Genomic DNA, 24,908 nt, shown 5'->3' with positions numbered 1-24,908 from the left:
GTAGACGGTTTATTAGATTCATTCTCAGTACTGGGTTCTATAGATTAAACTCTCAGCAAGAAGTTTCCACAAGCACAAAATTAACTGCATTACAGAAAGTTCTTCCAAATGAGTGGGAAGTAGCCAATAAAATAAATGACTCATATTCATATCCACAAATCCATATTCTGTGTATATGAGATTATGTAATTCTACTGCATATGTAATTCCAAGTTACAAACAGTATTGATGACTTTTCTACTGAGAAGCAGTGAGGGCTGGGATGGAAATGGCCTGGATGGGGAGCTACAGGATACCCAGGTTCCAGTTTTGGCTTTGCCTCCAAAGAGAAAATGATACTGTCCAAGTTACTTCAAATTTATGGGTGTTTTCCCTTTTTTAAAAGAAGAAAAAGTGACTACCTCCGATAACCTCCAGCCTCTGTCCAAGTACAAATACCATAGTTTCCCAACAAAAAATTACAGTGCCTGCCATTTATGGCTTCATAATTATGAGCATATCTGTGGAGAATATGGGGCAGAATTTTAGAAATCATATCCCAAAGAATTTGGTGCCTCTCATCGATTCTTCTAGTCTAAGGTACTGTTCCCTCTATATAGAACGTGCATTTATTCATTGCTTCATTAATGATTAAGGCCATGAACTTTATAATGTGCTCACGTCCTGCCAGAGCTATTTTTGGAAAGGTGACTTTGGGCAGGTAGTTTGAACTCTTAAAAAAAAAAAAAAAAAAAAACCAAAAAACTCTTATGTAAAATCAGAGTACCAATACTGGTAGCTTCTTAGAGTTGTTTTACGGAAAATAAAAATCAAGTGACGAGCTCAGAGCCTGGCACGCAGGAAGTCCTCAGGGAAAGGGCAGCTATTAGTACTTTATTATTACGGAAGAGTTGGAAGTGTCCTGAAGGCAGGAACGTTCACTCTGGATACCTCCTCTCCAATAACAATGAGATAACAAAGAAGTTTGGAAAATTACAGAGTTCGACTTAAACGGCTGTGCATCATTATGGCAAAACGGAAGCCATACGTGTGATTGTAAATGATACTCACTAGGAATATCTGTAAATTATTTTAATTCTTCCTTTTGTTATTATTTTAAGGATTAAGACATCAGGAAATGAGAAGAGAACTGGAGTAAAAACTTCAGGCGCTTTCAGAATGACACAAGAACACGACGCGTTTTGCCCGCCATCACTTCACTTAGTAAATTCTGTAACTAAAAATCAGTACCGTTAGCAAACAATAAAATGGTTTAATAATCACTCACGTCTTTGTGTTGTTTGAAGCTTACAATTACGTGTCACTTCAGAGAAGGTATTATAAATGGCCTTTCTCGGATAGGGTAGGAACTGCTCACACACCTGCAAAACTGACCATTTTGCAGGCAAATGAGGGCTATTTTTCCTTGCGGAGAAAATGGATAGCATCTCAAAACATGAAAAAAAAAAACCCAGAAGTTTATGCAGTAGTTACAATAATAGATGAAGTGAAAAATTATGAACATGTATAGTTACTGAACCTAAATCAAATGAAGGGATGTTTATACGAAGAGTTCTTTAAATTGAAAAATATAAGCCCTTGGGAAATGTTTATATTACAAAACAAGTTAAGACTTGGAACTCGGGCTTTATACCTTGCACCACATTAGTAACCAAAATCCAATCTTTTGATCTCATTCTACTGAAAAGGATTTTTAACTGAAATTATGTGAGATGTATAACAATGTGTTGAATTTTAAATTATTGGGGTAATCAGTTTTCCTAAGAAAACTTTTATTAAATGGAGCTTCAAACAGAGACTCACAGTGGTTTTGTACACAAGTCATTTCTTTCACTTAATAATTTTTAAGATGATAAACTGTACTGTATAGTCTTCCAAATGTTAACAGATGCATAAAATGGACTCAACACAACTTTTCTTTCCCACTCGTATTTATATTCGAATACTTTTTTCCTCCTACGCCCACACAGAATTGTAAACAGTCCTTTTAGGGTTTACATTACACAGCACCCACAGTACCTTTATGATCAAGGCTCCTTAATCATTTTCTGGCATGAATAAACATAACTTTACAGGGAGGGTCTTGATAGTTAAACAAATAACTTGATTTAAAAGAACTAGGATCCCGTAAAAATGTAAGAAATCTTTTAATCAATTCGCACGAACCAATCCTGATCAATTTAGAAAATATTTATTTATCACCCCTTAGGGTAAGGCACTATTCCATGCCCTGGAAAGGAGTAAGTTCCCATCCTTAAGAAATCTAGAACCTACCAAAGGGATGAAACGAGCTAAGAAATACTGACAAGAGAAGGCCTAGCACCATCAACACAATGACAGGAGTATGGTCAAGATGCCCTGGCAAGGGGCGCCTGGGTGGCTCAGTGGGTTAAGCCGCTGCCTTCGGCTCAGGTCATGATCTCAGGGTCCTGGGATCGAGTCCCGCATTGGGCTCTCTGCTCGGCAGGGAGCCTGCTTCCCTCTCTCTCTCTCTGCCTGCCTCTCCATCTACTTGTGATTTCTCTCTGTCAAATAAATAAATAAAATCTTTAAAAAAAAAAAAAAAGATGCCCTGGCAACTACGGCAGACTTCCTTAGCGAGCTGCACGATAGCTCTCCTCACCTCTCGTTCTGTGTTGGCAGAGCTGGAATTGCTCCCAGCATCTGGCCTTCCACAAGCCCAGGACAGATGAGCCCCTCCCCTGTCCCAGGGAATGAATGTTCACTTCTCCATGCCAATTATGGCATCAATTACCATAACACACCATATCCACACCAAATATGGAATCTATTCCCTTTGCTAGTGACTAGTTGAGGGACGGGTTGGGGTGGAACCTGGACGATGAATGAGGAGGCCACCAGGAATATTTCCTAGGAGAGGAGGAGTTTCTGGGGGGCAAGATTACTTTCCAATTAAAAAATACACACACATCTGGAAAACAGTATGGAGGTTCCTCAAGAATAAAAATAGAGCTACTCTAAAACTCAGCAATTGCACTGGGTATTTACTCCAAAGATACAGATGTAGTGAAAAGAAGGGCCACATGCACCGCAATGTTTATAGCAGCAATGGCCACAATGGACGAACTATGGAAAGAGCCCTTATGTCCATCAATAGATGAATGGGTAAAGAAGATGTGGTACATAAAAACAGAGGAATATTACTCAGCCACCAGAAAGGATGAATATTTACCATTTACATCGACATGCATGGAACTAGAGGGTATTATGCTGAGCAAAATAAGTCAATCAGACAAAGACAATTATCATATGGTTTCACTTGTACCTGGAATATAAGAAACAATGCAGAGGATCATAGGGGAAGGGAGGGGAAACTGAATGGGAAGTCATCAGAGAGGGAGACAAACTATGAGAGACTCTTAACTACAGGAAACAACTGAGGGGAAGCAGGTGGGGGGATGGGATAATTGGGGGATGGGCATTAAGGAGGGCACGTGATGTGATGAGCACTGGGTGTTGTGATATGCAACTGATGAATTATTGAACTCTACATCTGATGTAATGATGTACTATATGCTGGCTCATTGAATTTTTAAGAAAAAGGAAAAGTACACACACACACACCCCCTCATGCTAGGAAAGAGTGTTGTTCTGTCTTTGGATCTATTTGTTTGAGGATATGATGCCTGGAGCTGTGTCTACCATATTATGACCAGGAAGGACCTAAGTCTTTGGTGGCATCATTGTGTCCCTGAATTAACCTACCCTGGAACCATCTACTCCTAGATGGATAAAACACTCTATTTCCGTAACAGTATTTTTCAATTGTGGGTCATGATATCAATAGCAGGAGCCCCGGCATTTGTGTCATGTCATGTCTCTTTCAATAATTTAAAGCTTACTTGGCCAGAACTAAGAATTAGGTTGTCAATGCATTTCCTGGGGAAAAAAAGACCAGTGGATAGATAGAGATACATATCCTGGTGTATTCCAGAAAACATATGCCTCCCCACACACTGCCTTTCACAGTTGATGAAAATATTGTCATTACATTCATTTCTGCTGAGAAACATTTGGAGGGTATAAGGGCTGATGTTACTTGGGAGACGATGTGTGACACTGAAAAAAACCCAGAAACTCTGGACTGAGACTGGAGTTGCTTTCAATTTTTCTGATATAAGAGGACTCTCTATTTGGAAAAGTCATTGACAAAATAATTCTCCTTTTATAATGATTCAACTTATACACACACACACACACACACACACACTCAAATCACATTTTGAACTGCAGGGGAAAAGTCAGGTCTTGGACTCTGAAAAGTATTCACTATGGAATGGGATGTACTGCGTAAGTTAATTTTATGAGAAACAGAAACTTGTGTATTCAATGGCCAAACATGTGTTTTAATAGAATCATTTTCATGGTAGGCTACAACGGACATTATTCTACTGCATTAAACATTGTCTATTAACCACAACACAGCACCTCTCTGATGATCCAGAATGAGGCGTAGGAACACCTGTCAGTGAGGTGTGTTGTGTTGGCATTTCAGAGATCTCGAAGCTCTTGACGCCTGTTCTAAATTGCCTTTTCACTGTAATTGTTCCTTTCAGCTCTTGGCTATCACTTCTTTTTGTTAATGTATATTTACATCTTGTAACGTGTAGCTTATTTGTAAACATATTCTCCCTAACAAAATTAAGTACATTGGCCTTGGGATTGTTACTTCAGAAGTTCCACCGTGGTTCTGAGGCTATTTTATTTCCTGACTCCCCAACTGTGGCAGATGGCTGCAACCGACAGAATTCTGACATGGATGTGGCCGTCACCACATAGAGGAATGTATCTGATGTAAAATGAACAAACAGAGCATTTCTAATTCATTACAACTCAGGCAGAGCCAGCTGCCCAACACTGTACTTGAGTAAAATATGGAAGAAAATCACTAGATTCTAATGACCGAGCCTCAAAGCACAGGCTGACATAGATAGCAGGACTGGCCATAAGTGCATTAATAAACCCAAACTTTCGCCCAAAGAATTCTTAAATCAGGGAACAAACAAAAGTAGATTATTTTCGAAGCTGTACTACGTCTTTGAAATTCAGCTGAAGAGACAGATGAAGTTGAGGAAACCACCTCAAGGAAACTCCCTTCTCACAAGAACCACTCCCATGTCACTAAGAAATGACGAGTATTTACCATTTACATCGACACGCATGGAACTGGAGGGTATTATGCGGAGCAAAGGAAGTCAATCGGAACCACTCTCATGTCACGAATAAATCTGAAATCTACTCTGCCCTTGTTCACTCTCTGTTGGTGAGGACTTCAATATGCATCCTTTTGGGAGTGTGTGCGCGGGAATTACCTTAAGAGAGCCATCAAAATGCACAAAAAGATACACGCAGAGGTGTTGGTCACAACATTAGTTATACTATGAGAAATTTCAATTTTCTTACCTCTGCTGAAGGAGTAATGGGATTAAAAAAAAAGTATGCTTTAGAAGAAAATTTATTAGTAGAGAAAACGTGACAAACTGAAACTTAAGACCAAAACCATCTAACATACGTACTACTACACGTGACCTTAACATGTAACTAATTTACTTACACATAAATGTGCATTGGCAAAAACTCAGAACGAGATGCGGCTGTTTGTACAAAGACACAATTTTTCCCACAATCAATGTAAGTTGCTTCTGTAAACTAGAATCATTAAATTATTTATTTAAAAGTTTGTTCTCCCTTTCTTCTACCTCAGTGCAGACATAGCTCTTTCCTTCAGTTCCCTGTGATGTGAGTTTTGGTTCCTGGTGGGTACCCTGCAGGTAAATTTCAAGTAGAAATGACTTCACGCGTACTTGATTTTCAGAGAAACATTTTGACCGAAGAAGAGCTAAGGGAAAAGAACTACTGGCTTTAGCAGGAACAAAAATGAACAACAAGATCAAACAACAAAAAAGAGATGAGCATTATAGGATGAAAAAAGAAGAACTAGAAACAGCACGAATAAAATAAAATAGAGAAATGACCGTCAAAGCAGCTCCTGCTGAAATTCTGAAATTCCGGTGAGAGGTCAAACACAACATCTAACCCCTAAATTCTTAAAGAGCTGGGTGCTTGCACTGACTTCTCACATTAAGTGGGTTCTCCTCTAATTGAAATAATGCCTTAAAACTCATCAGTTATCTAATTTCACTTTTGGGCTTCAATTTGCTACAGTGTGCTTTCTCCTCTTCTATATTTAATGACATTAGGTCTGAATCATCAGAAAATACTCCCAGCTCACGCGTTAAAAAGGGCAGAGGAAAATGTAACCTCACAAACTTGGGTTTTGGCCTGGATTTCCAGAACCACCTACCCTGATAGCACACAACCACGTACCTTGATGGTATGCTTTGAAGACAGAGGTTCAAAGGGTTAGCCGGAAGTCATCTTCACTTTGACAGAGACAGTGACTAGTTAGCAGCATTTTCTAAATGAAAATTCAGATACGTAGGGAGATAATATGATAGAATACTTGAAATCAGAGGTATATACTAACTGGTAATTACACTCTATACTTGCCCTGTTCAGTATGTATCCCCACATGGCTATTCGAATTTAAAAGAATTAAAATGAAATAAAATTGGAACTTCACTTCCTCAGTCACACGAGACACATTTTAAGTGCTGAAAGGTCATGTGGGACTACTGGCTACCATATTGGACAGCGCGGACACAGAACATTTCCATCACTGCCAGGAGTTTTATTGGACAGTACTGCTCTATACACTATTTCCCGAGGTAGAAGAGCAAATCCTGTTAATTCAAAGATTTTAAACAAAAGATGAAACAAAACAGACTTGCTGGTTAGAGCTGAACATCTCATCCATAACAAGTCATTTCCGAAGCATTCCAGGAGTCCTGATCTTGTACGGAAATTTTCGAAGAACTGTAGAAGCGCCCTTCTATGCCGCAGGTCAAATCGCACACACCAAAATGGTTTTCCCTCCAGTTCTCTTTTAAAACAGATGAATTCGGAGTTCAGCTACACTATTTTTTCTCCTCATCAGAAAAACTATTTTGGTTCCAAAGGAATAGTCATTCATTTTTCAGACCTCTACCAGCCACATCCACGCTGGAGGTCGAAGGCTGGGGCTGCCCTTGACCTAAGGCTTCCCTGGGAACAGGCCAAAGTTTAAGCTGATGGAAAGATAAAAGTAAGAAAAAAACACAAACTTTTGTCCATCCCTAAGGGTGGTTGACTGCCTGGAAACATCAAAAATATTTACATTCTTTTCTCTTTAGTGGTTCAAAGCAACAGTGTGACATAGGACAAATGGGTGCACACACACACAACACACACACACGTGCACACACGTTTGTGCGTGTATACTGCCCACTGAGTTTACCTGTAGTAAAAGGACACATGCAGAGACACAGACTATCTGAGAACCTTGTAGTGTTCCATAAAGCTTCTTTCCATTCTAATCATTTAGATACGGCTATTGTATCAATTATCATTATGGCACACTACACCTCTTCCAAGATAAAATTCTATCAAGAAAGAAAGGTCAAGTTGCTTATCTTATTTATATGCAATGTCAAGTTGACTACCTCCTCTCTCAACTCCACTAAAATGAAAACATTGACTTTTCCCATAAACCTGAACGTTGCCTCTTAGTAGTAAACAACTGCTGAAAATACCAAGCTTGAGTTTAAGACCAAAACTTTAAAAAGAATGTAAAAGAGCTAACAACTCTATTAATTAGGGAAAAAACCAAAAGAGATCCTACTGTGAACAGCTTAATATGGGAATCACAAGAGAAAAATAGTTTCAACCAATTCCCACACTTCCAGAACATAGCGATCTCTAGTAGTGTTCCATATTGCTTTAATAAAATAGTCATCAGCCTATGTTTGTTGTGAAATTCTTATTAACTGGACTTTTTGCTTATTGTTTGGTGATTTGGCTTATAATTCCTTTTGCCCTCACTGGTCTAGAGCCTTATCAGCAGGGATCACTGGCTGACATTTAGTTATCCAAAAATACTTCCCTGCTGGGAAGAATTCATCTTGGCCTCATCTGAAACACCTGACTCTTCTAGAAGATAAATAATACTTGAGGAATAAGATCGGGCTAGGAGTGGTGGTGAGGAGTGAAGACAGGAATGATCCTTTGGGTCCCAAAACATCTGCCTTGATAAACTGCACCTGAATAATCTACAAAAAAAAAAAAAAAAAAAACCAAGAAGATCAATAAAGTCCCCTTACAAATAACATTTCCCTATGGTCAACAAAAAATAGCCCAGGGTCCAGCATTTCCTTTCTTTTTATAAATAATAAAAAGTGTTAAACAATGTTAAATATCTTCCTCAAAACCACCAAATCTTGTCTTCCTCTCCCCCAAATTTTCCATGCTTCTAGTCTGTGGAACGTATGGGCTCCGCGCTCAGTTACGTTTACGCACAAGGCCAAAGACGGCTTCTAGCGTGCCGGCGCGCTACGCAGACTTCACAACCAGACCATCCAGCTTCACAAGCACGACCTCCGCCAATCTCCTGTGCAAATCTGGACCAGTTTTTCAGTCTCCATATGCCTCAGTCTCCTCATCTATAAAATGTACTATCTCTGCATCCTTTCACATCAACGAGCCCCAAGCTCCACAAATGTTGGCCATAGTTCTTCTAGTCAGAAAGGAAGTCTTCTCCAGGCTCTCTGCCTGCCCCCACCCCCGCAGAGGAAACACTACACAGCTGGAATCGGAAATGATGTAAAATTTGGACACAACATGGAAGTTTTCTATGCCGAAGGCTCCAAACACATGTCGCTTACCAATGTGCCATCTCTGACGTACAGCCCCTGAACGCCTTCCTCACTGATCGCTACCCTACATGACCCCCGCCTTGTACCCGACACCCCCAGAGGCGGTTCTTTGCCACTCCTAAGGTCACCCTGAGGGCGATATGAGATGAAAGCCACGCACGAGTAGGGTCTCATGGGCTGGCTGCACGGGGCTCATTAGAGGCCAGAGCATTCGACCTCCTCCCTCTGTCTTCTCTTGACCTTCTTTATAAGGCCCGGCTGTGATGTATAGTGACTGCCGACTCCAACCCTTCCCTTGTTGCTCTGGCTTTGGTCACAGGTCAGCTAACTCCACTTTAGGGATTTCTTACCAAACTCTTTCTCTAGGGCGGTGGTTCTCAACCAGGGCAGCTGTGCCCCCTAGAGGACATTTGGCAACGTCCGGAGCACAATGAGGGGATGGGAATGAGGGTTGAGCTGCTACTGTTGGTGCCAAGTGGCCGGAGACCAGAGATGCTGCTAATCCTCCAACAGTGCACAGGACAGGTCCCACAACAACCAGTGATCCAGCCTTGAATGTCAACACCGCTGAAGATGGGAACACTGCTCTAGAAAACGAGGCCAATATTGAACCACGCTGTGTGTTCAGAACTTAACATACAGTAACAGTGAACACATAGAGACGTCTGTATACATTTCTTAAATGTAACTGAGAAAGCAAAACCAGGAGCTCAAATCTTAATGTTGGTAAATTTGATGTAGGACCTCATACAGTAGGATTTTCACTTCCTCCACCAATTATATCAGCAAAATCCAAACAGCTTGGGGAGTGGCCAGGATGTTAAAGAAAATTTGCAAGAGAGGGGACGCCTGGATGGTTCGGTCGGTGAAGCGGCTGCCTTCGGCTCAGGTCATGATTCCAGGGTCCTGGGCTCGAGTCCCGCATTGGTCTCCCTGCTCAGTGGGGAGTCTGCTTCTCCCTTTCTCTCTGCCTGCCACTCTGCCTGCTTGTGCTCTCTCTCTCTCTCTCTCTCAGATAAATAAATAAACTCTTTAAGAAAAAAAAAAAGAAAATTTGCAAGAGAAAAGAGATAGCTGCACCAGGATTAAAGGAGCTGGGGTCTCTAAGTCAAAACCATTTGCAGAAATTAAAATAGTTATTCATTTCTTCAGAAGTGACTTAGGGGCATCTGGGTGACTCAGTCGGTTAAGCAGCTGCCTTTGGCTCAGGTCCTGACCTCAGGGTCCTGGGATCGAGGCCTGTATCAGGCTTCCTGCTTGGCAGGGAGCCTGCTTCTCCCTTTGCCCCTCCCCACCTCATTCTCTCTCTCTGTCAAATAAATGAATAAAATATTTAAAATAAAAGTTACTTAAAAATGTGTTCATTGTTTCTTGGGAGGTTACTTAAAAGTTGGGGCGCCTGGGTGGCTCAGTGGGTTAAAGCCTCTGCCTTCAGCTCAGGTCATAATCCCAGGGTCCTGGGATCGAGCACCGCATTGGGCTCTCTGCTCAGCAGGGAAACTGCTTCCTCCTCTCTCTCTCTCTGCCTGCCTCTCCCCCAACTTGAGATCTCTGTCTGTCAAATAAATAAATAAAATCTTTTTAAAAAATCTTTAAAAAAAAGTTGTGTTGCCTCAGTGATAACGAGGAGAAAAATAACCAGACTATTAGCCATTGGTATAACTACTGAATTAGAACTCATTTAGTTTGTCTGGGAAGAGTCCTGTTCTGGGATTTGCTTGAATTTGGCAGAATAATGAGAAATAAGTGGGTAGGGATTTAAGATGCCATAATGCTCACGATTTTCAGAACCATCACTCTGCACAAGTATTCTTTGATAAGTATGACAAAGTTTTTGTTACAATATTATTACCAGAAAACCTCCGACAGCCCTGGAGAACACCAACAGTGTGCTCTAAGTAGAGGAGACCCACTTTGCTGGAGGGCAGACTTCGGGCGACCTACGATAGGTGACAAACTCAGATCAGGAGACATCCTATCTGTCCGAACAGCAAACTCGACACTCCTCTATGTGACATCTGTCCCCCGTATACCTCATAGCAGAAGGGCCATAAATGAACATCAGGTCAATGTCGGCTCATTGAGGGACCTTCTTCTACTGGTCCATGTGGGCTGGAGTGTTCAGGCCTCTAGCTTTCCCAGGATATGTTGGGCACGCTTCTATTTCAAGCAACTACTTGTTTCTACTTTGGTCTCTCCACTAGCCTGTAACCTCCTTGAGGAGATTTAGAAAAATCCGTAGAAACTGGTCAGGGGGCTTAGTATCTGCTCAAGGAACCATCATTAGCATAAGAAAGCCACCATACTGTAATATAAAACTAATGTTAGTAGTAACATCGAACACTTACTGGGCTCTTATTATACTCTTGGACTTGTTCTAAGCGTATGACACATATTAGCTCACTTAATGCTCACGACCTTTAGAGGAAATGCTGTCTTTATCCCAATTTACAGTTGAGGACTCATCTAAACGTTCAGCTTTAAAAAGAAATGCACTCCTTAACACACACACACACACACAAACTCTCCCATTTTTGATCACTGTGGTTTGATAGGCAAACTAATCTGTCATCTGCCTCTAGGATCCTAACTAAAACCACCTCTATTTCTATACGGTACATATGAATTCAGCTCGACCAGAGTCATGAAGCTCGTCTCCTTTGTCACTTAGTCTTTCCTATCCATTTGAACTCCTGAGGGCTGAGGAGCTAATGGCAAAGAAAAATGAAGAGGTCCCCGTCCAGTAACTTCTGTGCCATTGTGGTCAACCCCCACGGATGGGGAAGAAACTTCTGTAAATATGGGCAATTTCAGCACGCCAAGGCAGCGCTGCCTTGGAAATAAGAGATATTCGTCCATCCCAGGGGCAGGTGCGCGCCTGAACACAAGCGGCCCTCACTCTCTTTCCTTGGTTCCCAAAGACGGACTGAAAACCAACCAACCAAGTCCAGTCCTCGCAGGAACCGCAAGGTGCTATCTTTCCCCCTGATTCGTTCAGCAGGAACTAACAATGTCCTGTTAGAAAAGGCCAGCCCCAGCCCTCTGTGACCTTCCTTGCCAAGTAGCCCGTGAAGCGCCCCGTCGGCACCTGCAGGGAGCCCGCCTCAAGTGACATTCGGAAGCTCGCCGAGAGTGGCCCCAATCGGAGGGCGGCTGCTCTACCTCTCGTGGGACACTGACTCTCTCCCTGGCCCTTGACATCCAGATTGAAAAAGCTTCCCCAAATGTTCACTATGGAGGTGGCCAAGGACTGGCTGCCGCTGCAGGGACCCCACAAGAAGAGGAGATGCTCACGACCTCGCACAGCCATAGGCAAGAATGGATGCAGGCTTGGAGCCTTGACAAAGTCCTAACTGCACCCTGAATGTGGAACTTGGGCTCACTCAGGTTTCCACAAGTGATTCATTTCTTCATCTCAAGATGGGCACAGCAGAGCAATGTCAAAATCTATTTCTTTTTAAAGATAGTGGTGAGGGGATGCCTGGGTGGCTCAGTCGGTTAGGCATCTGTCTCTGGCTCAGGCCATGATCCCAGGGTCCTGGGATGGAGCCTGGCATTGGGCTCCCTGCTCAGTGGGGAGTCTGCTTCTCCTTCTCTCTCTGCCCCTCCCCCTGCTCATGCTCTCTCTTGCTCTCTCTCAAATTAATTAAAATTTTTAAAAAATAAAAATAAAAAACAAATACAGTGGTGGCTTTTGAAAGCACTTACTGAACAGTGCTTAAATGTGCAGTTCCTACCAGTGGGATTTACAAAGACAGTTGGAAAACAGAAGGGGATTTACTGCGTCTGTGGCTCGTTTTCCCACAAACAGAACACAAAGTCTCCCAAGGAACAGTAGGCACTATCCAGAACCTGCCATGATGGCAACCGAGTTGATTTATTTTCTAGTTGCTATTACTGTAAATAATTAGAATCACAGTATTCTCTGCCCTCCTTCAAAATGGAATCATTCAACAGATTATAAAGGATGGTGATCTAGAGCAGTAATTTTTCTCCAAAAGCTTTTTTGTTTTTTAACAAATTAATTAATACATGTTTACATTGCTTTATACATAGTCAATCTGTGACAAAGCCTGTGCTTTCACCTTGGTGTGTTGTTTTGTTTTGTTGCTGTTGTTTTTTTTAACTCACCAAATAAAGCAATGTTTAATGTGATACCATCTTGTTCCTTAAGGAAGGATTCAAAGAAACTTTCACTCAGAGCTATCCAAAACCAGCACGTACCTAAGCTCTGTAAACACTTTGGTAATCTTCTAAGTTAATAATAAGAAAAGATGGATTTTGAGACTCTTTCTCTGAAATCATGAAAAACTGGAAGCATAAAAAAAATAAGATTTGTACCAGAAGCTGCAGGCAGCAAAATCAAGGTTTTCTGATTTTCTGGAATGATCATCTATCTTTGCTGCACAGAGTGGCCACAAGGGAAGAGGCTGGCCACATTTTGTGGTTTCACATCAGTACACATATTGCTCGTCAATGTCATTGAATCCTGCTCCTTTGTCCTACTGAGCGGAAGGACACCATTTGCCCTTGTCCCAAATGTCTGTCATTATACAGTATCCAATAAGCCAGATTCAGAGAGAGGCTACAGAGTAATGCTGTTTAGTCTCATTTCTGTCGCAGACTAGCCAGCTGACCCTGCCTCACACAACGTGGTCCACATTCACCCTCCGTTTCGTCACCCAACACAGAAAAACACCACACTAGAAGGCCACCAAGAACTATGCAAGGACAGCATACGTCCATATGCGTGGTCAAAATGCATCGATTCAAAAGTCCTGAATAAAGAGCCAAAAGGAAAGGTGCAGAGAAACTATGGTCTTCCTGAGATGTGCTCGGAGCTCGCAATAAAAACATTAGTGTCTTCGTGATGATTTACAACATTCCAGTCACCCTGGCTCAGAGGCTCCGAGCCTTCTCCTAAAGCAACAGGCAGAGACCCTGTAAATGTCCTCTGAATCACCTAAACTTTGAGGTTAAAAGAGACCCGAGTGCTGGAGTAAGTGGAGCGAAGCCCTCCAAAGCTACTGCCTCTCTCGCTCTTGCTTGCTCGTGTCCACCTGCCCCCACCGCTGCTCCAGAATCACGACCCCCGTGAAGGCTTTCACATCTGCCTCGCCCGAAGCAGGAGGTATGAAGCACAGAGCCTGAAATGCACGTGCCGCATCTTCTTACCTCTCCAGGGTCCTTACACCTCAGCAGCAACAGCAGCTCCAGGCAGAACTGACCCCCCATCCTCTCCACGCAGAGCCCCCGGCCAGTGTGGGAACAGAGGAGGAGGCTGGAGACAGGGAGCCTGCTGAAAGAGCTAGAGGAGTCGGGCAGGCAGGCTCCCTGGCTGGAATGTGCAGCTAGAGGCCCTGGGAGGGAGAAGGCCTGGGGGGTCACTGTGATCCTCTGAGTCAGACACCCTGGGGAGCTGTCAGCTCTGGAAGGCCTCCTTCAGCACACAAAGCAGAGAGGCACCAAGCACTTACAGGGAGAAGACTCTAAAGTCAGCAAGCAGAGGTAAATGGTTCCGTAGACCTATGTCAGTTGACAGTAAGCAGTGGAGAGGCAACAGGCATGCTGGAGGCAACAACTCATTTAAATGAGATGCCAACCCACATATGTGATAGGGGACTTGTATCCAGATATCTAAAGGACTCTTAAAATTCAATAATAAAAAGACAACCTGATTGAAAAGTGGGCAAAGGCTCTGGAGGGACATTTCTCTGAAGATCATAAGCATACAAAAAGACTCTTGAGGGGGCGCTTGAGTAGCTTAGCCGGTTGGGTGTCTGACTCTTGATTTTGCCCAGGGTCATGACTTCAGGGCCGTGAGATCTAGCCTGGCATTGGATTCCACACTGGGCATGCAGCCTGCTTGGGATTCTCTCTCCCTCTCCCACTGCCCCTTTCCCTTCTCTCTCTCTCTCTCTCTCTCAAAAAAAAGAGATTCTTGGCATCATCAGCCACCAGGGAAGTGCAAAATCAAAACCACAACGAGATAGCACATCACACTTACTAGGATGGATAAAAGAAAGGCTGACAAGGACGTAGAGAAATTAGAACTCTCCTACTCTCTAATTAGAGAAATTAGAACCATTGATGAGAATGTAAAATGCTTTGGAAAACAGTTTGGCAGTTTCTCAAAATATTATAACCAGAGTTATCATATGCTCCAGCAATCCCATGGCTACCTATATCCCTGAGAACTGACAACAGATGTTCACATGACACTTGGACACAAGCATGTTCGCAGCAGCATTATTCATGATAGCCAACAGGTGGAAGGAAACCAAATGTCCATCAACTAATGAATGGCTAAATGAAATGTGGCAAAGCCACACCGTGGAATATTATGCAGCCATGAAAAGTAATGAAGGCCCGGTACATGTTACAACATGGACAATCCTTGAAAACAGTACACTAATTAACTAAGGTAAAGAAAGCAATCATAAAAGACCACATGTTATAGGATTCCATGAATAGGCAAACCTGTAGAGTGGCAGAAGACGAGTAGTTGTCATGGGTTCTGGGGGATGGGAAGATCACAGGCGGTAATGACTAGGGGGTACGGGGCTTATTTTTGGGCGGATGAAACTGTTCTAAAATTGACAGTGGTGATGGCTATACAACTCTGTGAATATACTATTAAGGTATGCACTTTAAGTGACTGAATTATATGGCATGTGAACTATATCTCAACCAAACTGTTACATTAAAAATGAAATGCTGGCTCTCATCCCGTTGCCCCAACCCTTCCCCAATTACACTGGGCTTCTGAGGTCATGATTGTGCCTGTTGATTTACCAATGGGGCTCGGCAGGGCTCTTGGGGAGAGGGGGCTTCCAGCAAGCACAGAGTGACAAATCCTGGCCTCTAGCACATTGGGACCCTTTTCTTCAACTTCGTTTCTAGGCCACTGATGACAAGAGTCCTGCTCCAGCTTCGTGGTTTAGCCCTGCTCCTATATGACACCCCCACTCCCAAGTGGCGACTCCCTTTCCAACATGCCTGTGGTTCCCATTTGTGACAGTCCTTTTGAACACAGTTGCCGTTGTCCCGTGTGGCTGCCCTCCCCGAATAGATTCCATGTGACTTCTGCACTGTGGACCTCACAGCTGAGTGACTTTCTTATAGCTGAAATTCAGAAGTTAATTGTTACCCTTCACCGTTTTTGAAGGAAAAGGATTTTTTCCCCAGCAATTTTAAAATAAGGGTATTGCCTCTAGGGGCTACTGTGCATTTTCACTATCATAAGTAAAAACGAAATTAGCAGGTGATGCCAATGAAGGAAGTGATTCAATGAAGAGAATACCATAGTGGTGACTGAGTTAAAAAAAATCCAACATCCTTAGATAATTTTATTATCCACTAAGAAAATTACATTAGAGTTATGGACACATTCTAACTATTAATATTCATGATTATTATTATTCATTTACATATCCTTTAGTTTTCCAAACTATTTTGGGGGCACAATGGACCAATTCCCATGAATATTATTTTCTTCATGATAACTAGTTCCAACCTGCCCCATGTTCAAGATGTTGCTTGAGTCAGTGCATTCTGCTATTAGAACTAAAATCTATCTTTTTAAAAAGATTATTTATTTATTTATTCACGAGTGACACAGAGAGAGAGAAACAGGCTCCCTGCTTCGTGAGTCCGTTGATGTGGGACTCGACCTTGGGACTCTGGGATCATGACCTAAGCCGAAGGCAGACACTTAACTGACTGAGCCACCAGGTGCCCCAGAACTAAAATCTTAAGAGAAAGGTTTGCAGGACATTTGGGTGGCTCAGCAGGTTAAGCCGCTGCCTTTGGCTCAGGTCACGATCCTAAGGTCCTGGAATCAAGTACCTCATTAGGCTCCTTGCTACGTGGGGAGCTTGCTTCTCCCTCTGCCTGCCACTCCCCCTGCTTGTGCTTGCTTGCTCTCTTTCTCTCTCTCCCTCTCTGATTAAAGAGAGAGAGAGACAGAGAGAGAGAGAGAGAGAGAGAAAGGTTTGCCAGTGACCCCAGTTAACTACAATGCAGCGTCCGGAATGTATCACATTTTGCACCAATATCTAAGTTTTACCTCTTCTGAATTTGCCTTACAATTCTTCAACCCTTAAAAGTCCTTAAAATTATTTGTTCTTCCAAGTGGGTACCATTGTCCTCAGAAGGATGTCCGTGCATCTACGAAGGAATAGTCTTTCCCATTGGAGGGTGAGCAAGGCTGCAAGTGAATGTTTCCATAAGACCCTGAGAGCGTTTGCTCTGTGCTAGAACATTCATACAGGCTTTTTCTCAAACACACTTGGGTGCTGTGGGTAATAGATGTCAAATAATAAAACTCAGAGGCACACGCTATGTTACTTTTTAAGGGAAAAAAGTGGGGGAAATCAAAGGGTTTAACAATTTTATTCACTGGCTTACATTCAGCGACTCTGACAATTTGGCCACTGCTCAGGTTTGTGAATTTCTATGGAAAATGAACTGTGTTTGGCAAGCCTGATGAAATATGAAGCTGATAAACAAATGTTTCATGCTTTCTCAAGACCTTATGCCACTAACTGTGTGGGACTGGAAAAACCGTTCAAATGTCAATTTAAATGTCAATTGGAAGACTGTAAATACATGATTTTCTATACCCACATGAACTAATATAATTCTGTCGACTTCAGACCATAACTTGAACTACAGTGTCTTTTAATTCGGTTTTAATTTGGGTATGTTTCACAGGGAACGTGAACTTCAGATTAGACAAGTTGAGTCAGTAGAGTTCTGTTTCAGAGTCAGAAATATTAATGGGATACTTTATGTCACACTATAGAGAATCGACTGAAAAGTCCATTGACATGAAGGTTGTTAAGAAGCAAGCCTTGAACTCAAAAAGGCTTCAGCCAAAAGAAATAAAACGTTATTGAGACAGCCCAGATCATTATATGAAAGAACACTGTGGTGAATTCCGTTGCAAAGTTCATGACTCGTGAATATCATCTCCAAACCAGTCATCTCGGAGTTTTATGGAGTCGGCTCTCCAACTGCCTTCTTGACCCTTCCAGCTGGTATCTCAGGGTCATCTCGAGCTTCCCTCAACCAATGCTGAACTCTTGACTTTCCCTTCTGGCAAATGTCTTTGTACCTAAGCCTCCCACATCTTAAGAGGTGTTTATAAAGCATTTATCTCCGTGCTTGGCAGGCACACCCGCTCAATAAATGTTGCTGCTGCTGATATTGATGATGATTGATGACCGTGATCTTCATGCACCCACTTCGCTAAGCCAGAAACGGAGCAGCTTTTCTTTATTCTCGCCTTCACCTTGTGTCCCATGTTTAATCCATTCCCAGGGGTTCCATCAACTCTGCCCTCCACACAAATCAGGAATCTGAGCCCTCCTCTCCAACTCTGCTCTCGGCATCCCACCTCCAGCCTCCACATTTCTCCCAAACAAATTTAACAGACTCCTAACCAACCTAAATGTGTCTGCTCTTGCCCTTGCCCAGTTAATTGTCCATGTCGGAAGCCAGAATGCTCGGAGACACACGCAGCTTCCTTACTGAGATGTATATAGTGCTTATCATGGACTCATTCATGCGCCTAACTACCTCGGTGGCAGGTGGTGCCGTTACTTCCGCTCTGCAGGTGAGGACTTGAGCGAAGACAGGCTGGAACATGTCCAAGGTCACTCTGCCTCTAAGAGGCAAGGCTAGAATTCGCACTCCAGGGCCAGGCACCACTACACAAAGTACCATGCCATACCCAAGCTTTATCGAATAACAGACAAGCAAGCAAAGACTGTCACTTCACTTGCACTGCACCTATAGAGTAAAATCCATCTGCACAGGAAGTCCCTGTGCCAGAGGGTCTCGGCCAACTTCCTCCTTCCCCTCTCTGCCTCTCTCTCTTTCCTCCCGTTCTCCTGATACTCTAGGACAAAGCGAGCTTGGTCCAGGGTAGGGATCTTTGCTCATGCTGTTCCCTGCTCTTCCCAGGGCTGGCTCCTCCTTCTTTATTCTGTACACCCTCAGAGAAGACCTCTCCCGCCTTCCCAGTCTGAGGTCAATGTCGCCTGGCTTCTTGATGTCAACACCCTGCTGGTTTTCTTCTCAGCATCTATCTGAACTTGTATTTGCTTTCATATGCTTGTCCATTGGTCTACTGACTGGTCTCTCTCACTGGCATGGAAGTTGAACAATGATAAATATTGTTCACCACTGTATTTCCAGCATCTAGCCTCATGCCTGTACATAGTAGATGCTGCAAAAATCTAATAAACGATTGGCTACAGGCAAGAATTTTTTGGTGATATTAAACACCCATCCAGACCTTAGGTTCTCTGAGTGTGAGTGCAGGATCAGAATTAGATTCACCTGAGGATGACTTTTTTTTTTTTTTTTTAACAATCAAAAGTAGAGTCCCACGGACTCTGTGTTAAACATCTAATTTTTTAAAAAGATTTTATTTATTTATGTATTTGTCAAAGAGAGAGAGAGAGAGAGCGCACAAGCAGACAGAGTGGTAGGCAGAGGCAGAGAGAGAAGCAGGCTCCCCACTGAGCAAGGAGCCTGATGCGGGACTCGATCCCAGGATGCTGGGATCACGACCCGAGCCGAAGGCAGTGGCTTAACCAACCGAACCACCCAGGTGTCCCTAAACACCTACTTTTGAGGTCTATCACCTAGTTTTCTAAATAATTTTTGTAATTTTGATGTTGACATGATTTGGCAATGAGTAACTCCTAGAAGACCGGTTTGGCTGTGATTTGTAAGTAATCAGTGAACACTTTCAGGAACATTCGCTAAGAGAGAAAAGTGTATATTATAAATTGCTTTCACATGAGATAAGACTGTTTCGAAACACTGACAAAGAAATTGATACGTGCTATACTTTTAGATATTTAGGTAAGCATTTGCATAATTGTCTTGGGAGCCAATAATTTCCTTCTCAGCTTGCAGACATTTGTGTGGGCTCCTGGAAAGCTTGGGGTTCTTGGGCCCTGTAAACAGATAATGATGTGTAATGGATGGCATGGGCCAGCTGGAGTCCAGTCCTGAACTGAGCACAGTAGGCCTTCTGGGGCTCAGGAATCTGTATTTCTAAGAAACTTTCCAGGAAATTATTAGGCAAATAAAATTTGAGAGCTGTTACTTTTATCTAGACTATATGGATTGTTTTAGAAAAATATACCACAGAGATCCGGTGTCCACTCTTTAAATGTATGGCTTAATTCTGAGCAATCCAAGATAACATTTCACCTAAAGGAAAAACATACTCTATTAACTGCATTAAGCTCACTGAAGGCCCATAAATGCGCATTATCGGTAGCCTTTTTGGGTAAGTCATCCCTGGTAAATGTCTTTCATAGCCTGCATATCCACCTGGAAAGAAAGAAACAGACATTTCTCACCTTGGAGGGGATGGATGAACCATTTAGCCAGATAAAAAGGATAGTAAGGTAAGTGCTTTAGCCTGTAACTTGACTACGTTTTAGGCTATAAGTGGATAGTGGTAAGAAAACTAAAATTGAAGGCAGGAAGAGCTTCCTGGCTTGCTCAAATGACAAAAGCGGCTGTTTTTTCCTCAATTCCCCGAGTTCTTCAACTTCCTCCCAACCTGTTCCTCTCGGGTCTTCCCCAGCTAAGTCAATGGCAAGTTCATCCTTCCAGTGACTCAGGCCAAAACCTTGACTCCCTGTTCCCTCTGACTCCATATCGTACTCCACGCCAACCCATTAGTAAAAGCCTGTTGGCTCTATCTTCAAAGCATGCCTGAATCTGACCTATTCTACTCATTTCCACTGTTCCCTCCTCGTCCAAGCTAACATCGTGTCTCACCTCAATTAATAATAAGATTGCTGGGGTGCCTGGCTGGCTCGGTCAGAAGCGTATCTGACTCTTGATCTTGGAACTGTGAGTTCGAGCCCCCCACAGAGGTGTAGAGATTACTTACAAAACTAAAACTTTTAAGAAATAAATAAAAATAATAAAATCTGGTTTTGCAAAACCGTCTCTAAAACAGTCACTTCTCCTTGATGAAGACAACTTCTTGAAACAATCTTTGGATAGTCAATGAGTCACTTCCAGTCATATCGTCTTCTTAAAAAGGTATTAAGATGACCCAGAAAAAAAAAAAATACAGGTACAGAAGAACTGCCCCAAATCCCGCAGGGAGAACTTGAATCGCTGTGGAGAAGGTGTTTACTCCTTAGCAGCTCGCAGGATTCTTAATGAGCCCTGAATTACACTTTCTTGATCATAATGCAATAGTATGAACCCCAATGTGCATCTGTCGCTCACACAAACAGTGGGTAGAGTGGCCATTCCTGCGTATTTTGGGGATGAGTGAGCTGATCTTGGGGATACCGTCCCCTCCTGCCCATGAATGATTCTGGAACCCAGACCTAAAGCCATCAGCCTTCCTTACAGCCAGAGGCACTTGAGGAAGAGGTGGCTGGGGTCTTTTGCAAAATGTTTGTTTAAATGTAAGGAAGAGACGCGGGAAAAGGGAGCATTTTCTTCCTGTATGCCAGGGTTTCTCAACCACAGCACTACGGACATTCTGCATTGGGTCACTCAGTTGTAGGGGACTGTCCCGGGCACTGCAGGAGTTTAGCAGTGACTCAGGTCTCTCCACACTAGATGCCAGCAGCAGCTCTTCAGCTGTGACAAACAAAAATCGCTCCAGACATTGCCAGGTGTCCCTTGGTGGTCGTGGTGGTGGGCATGACCCCAAGCTGGGAACCACTGGCCTAAACATTGTCAGCTTTATCTCGACTGCCTGCCACAGGTTCTCTCTGTACTGGCTTAGAGATGCTTCCAGGAACAGAAAGAGAAGAAAATGGCAGGAAAAAGATCCAGAGTGTCTACATGAAACCCACCATACCTGTGATTATCTGTAATTCCCAACTATGTAAGCTGATTCAAGTGGATTTTGCTGTTATTATCAGCCAGGGGCATCAAAGGGATCTGTGGTCCACATCATAGTTCACACATAGTACACAGCTTTATCCTGGGCCATCCTACAGCTTGGCCAAATAACCTAGGTCCCACCTTGGGGCAAGATCCTATGGGTTCAGTTTCATGTGCAGGACAAAAATAAAATGGCTCGTTTTCCCATTTGTTAATTGCCACTTACCCACACTCATTATGGAACTGTAGAATTTTAGAGCAGAAAGGGATTTTAGGGAAGGAGAATTAAGCAAAGGCCAATGCCTATGTTTATCTTCAAAGGAAGGCTTTCAAAAGAGGATTAAGCCACGTGACTCCGAATATCAGGAAAAGAGCCATTAGCCACTTCAAAACACTTCCTGAGCAGGACAAGTCACCATACATCTTGCATAAAAAGCAAAGGGAGACATTTTCTTATGGCCACATACACTTAAATATTCCCTTCTCCCTAAACAGGAATTCTACATGATTTTAACAACTCAGTGATCTACTTGGAATGGACTTCCTGTCATTTCCACAGGCAGAGTTGTCATTTAATTGTACCTTCCAGCAGTAATTTTTTTAATGTGAAAACCGAAGAACAAATAGAGCTGCCATTTAATTCATGGTGCAGTGGGGAGGGGAAGAAGATAAAATCGTAATCCCTTCCTATTATTATGTATATGAATTTATCATATTACCTTTGCCTATTATAAAGGCAATGCAAGCTTCTAACCAAAAACACCAGAACTACAGAAATAAGCAAAACAGATAATATAAAAAAAATCTATAATCCAAGAATCACCGATTACGTCTTCGTGACTATTCTCCCAAATACATTTCTCGCATATTGAGATTTTTGTTCCCAAATGGTATCGTTACTATTTTGAAATCTACTGTAATGTATGTTTACGTTCCCTTCTATCACCTCTTTATGTTATTTCTAATTCACCCGTACTGCAGACAGTGCTTCATTGAATGGCCGGCTGAAAATCAGTTAGACGCTGCTCAAAACCAAAAACGGGAGGGACGAACACAAGCACAAAAGAAATCTGAAAAGTAGACCGGTGCGTAGGATACCACTGGCTTCGAAATTCTGTTACCATTCCCTTGCCGAACCAATCTCAGAAAGCAACCTCAAAGAGGGCAAAAACAAGGCAAGAGCAAACCAGTCTCTCAGGGATGGAGCTGCTCCGGCGACGGACACGACGGGGCGGGCACTAAATAAACAGCACGGAGGAACGTTCAACGAGCTCACGTTTTTTCACTTTGTTAAGTCATAACGCCATTCCGTAGGAAAAGAACAGGCTTTACCCAGCCAGATCCTTAGTACAAAAAAGATACCTGCTCCCCTGCAGAAATCCTGTGGCGGCGATTCCAGATATCTATAGTTAAATGTCTATCGGTATCTATGTTTGTATTCGTGTCTGTATTCACACCTGTCCGTATGTCTGTAGCCACATCTGTACCTGTAACTGTATCTCCATACCCATCCATCCATCTATAGGTCGGTGGCTCTCGAACTTGAACATGCACCAGAATCCCCGGGACGGCTTGTTCAAACAAGACTCGCACACCCCCGTCCTCAGAATTTCTGATTCAGCATGTCTCTGCCCCGGCACATGATCTGCATTTCTTTTCTTTTCTTTTTTTTAATAAAAAAATTTTTTTATTATTATGTTCAGTTAGCCACTGTTACAGTACATCATTAGTGTCTGATGTAGTGTTCAGTGATTCCTCAGTTGTGTTTAACACCCGGTGCTCATCACAACACGTGCCTCCTTAATGCCCATCACGGTCTGCATTTCTTTTTTTTCTTTTCTTTGTTTAAGATTTTATTTATTTATTTAACAGAGAGAGATCACATGTAGGCAGAGAGGCAGGCAGAGAGGCAGGCAGAGAGAGAAGAGGAAGCAGGCTCCCTGCTGAGCAGAGAGCCCGATGCGGGACTCGATCCCAGGACCCTGAGATCATGACCTGAGCCGAAGGCAGCGGCTTAACCCACTGAGCCACCCAGGCACCCACGGTCTGCATTTCTAATCAGCTCCCAGGCGCTGCAGCTGCCGTGGGTGCGGAGACTATGCTTCGAGAAGCGTCGCCTACACTTATGCCTCCAACTTCACCTCTATCTCATTACCCATCTGTGTTTTAGGGAACATATGGCCACCCTCACATACTTTAATTTCCATTATCACCACTTGTCGATATAAACCGTAGCGTCACATACAAGAGAAAACAGATATTATGGTGCTTTCCAATTCTTTCCACTTAACTGAGTAACAAAAATTGTCGGATATAAAAATGATTGCCAGGTATCTTCTTCCTCCCAGGAGAATGGTTCGATTGCGGTAAACTTCTTACTTTGACTTGGTTTTCACTGCCTTTGGCTTTTAACTTGATGTATTTACATTTTAACAATTCAGGTTTCTTTTCCAAACAGTGAGAGGAAACAGGGACGACTCAAAGGCAGCTTCGTTTTGAAATTGGCCAAGCTTTTGTAAACAGGCGCTTGACAAAGCAATTTGTAATTCTCTAAACGGCGAGAAAATATCACACAGAAAAGCAGATGTTATTCTCCTAACTTCTTTTTTTCAGGTCTACAAGTCACTGTCTAAGTCCCAAACCAACCACATCACTTCAAGTCAGTTTTGGCTTTGCTGGATGTCAACCCCGTTAGTTAGCCATATGCGAGGTGTGGCTTGAAGAACAAAGAGGAACAAAGCCTGCTTCCTTGTGTTAGTTTCACAGCACTGGATCTAAGGGTTGTATTGGCTCATGTTTGCACCGTGTAATGGCAACACAGTTCCCCGGATGCCAACCTTAACCTAAATAAAAGCTAGGCCTGCATCTCCTCAGGGTCAAGTTAAAAGAATATGGGCTGTGCTGTCTCAGATCTCCGTGAGTACTAATTAGTGGGAGACAAGACATGTACACAAGGACATGTAATTGGTAATTCTAGTGGGTAAACAGTTGCAAGACCGAGGGGAAAAAAGCCAGTCACTCTGTGCTGGTGCAGTCAGGAAAAACTTCATATTCCATTTGTTCAAATCCTTAAGAAACAAAGGTTACTTCTCCAGGAAATGAAATGCTGACACGGAAAAGGGAGGTACGTGTTTACAGACGAGGTCAAAGCAAAGACTGTCTGGGGCGAGGAGGTGATGTGCAATGACAGGGAGGGATCCCAAGGATGATGGATTTCACTACTGAAATGGTTATTAATGATGGCCACCTGCG

The 24,908-nt window shown here is 42.9% G+C and overlaps 1 protein-coding gene across 1 annotated transcript in view; it reads right to left on the bottom strand.

The window, feature by feature from the left end:
* Nucleotides 1-24,908, bottom strand: part of ARHGAP6 (Rho GTPase activating protein 6) — a 253,890-nt gene that overhangs the window by 122,800 nt on the left and 106,182 nt on the right.

This window comes from Neovison vison, chromosome X (assembly GCF_020171115.1).
Source record: "Neovison vison isolate M4711 chromosome X, ASM_NN_V1, whole genome shotgun sequence".
NCBI lineage: Eukaryota > Metazoa > Chordata > Mammalia > Carnivora > Mustelidae > Neogale > Neogale vison.
The sequence above is the reverse complement of the archived record's forward strand: the minus strand, read 5'-3'. Positions and strand labels throughout refer to the sequence as shown.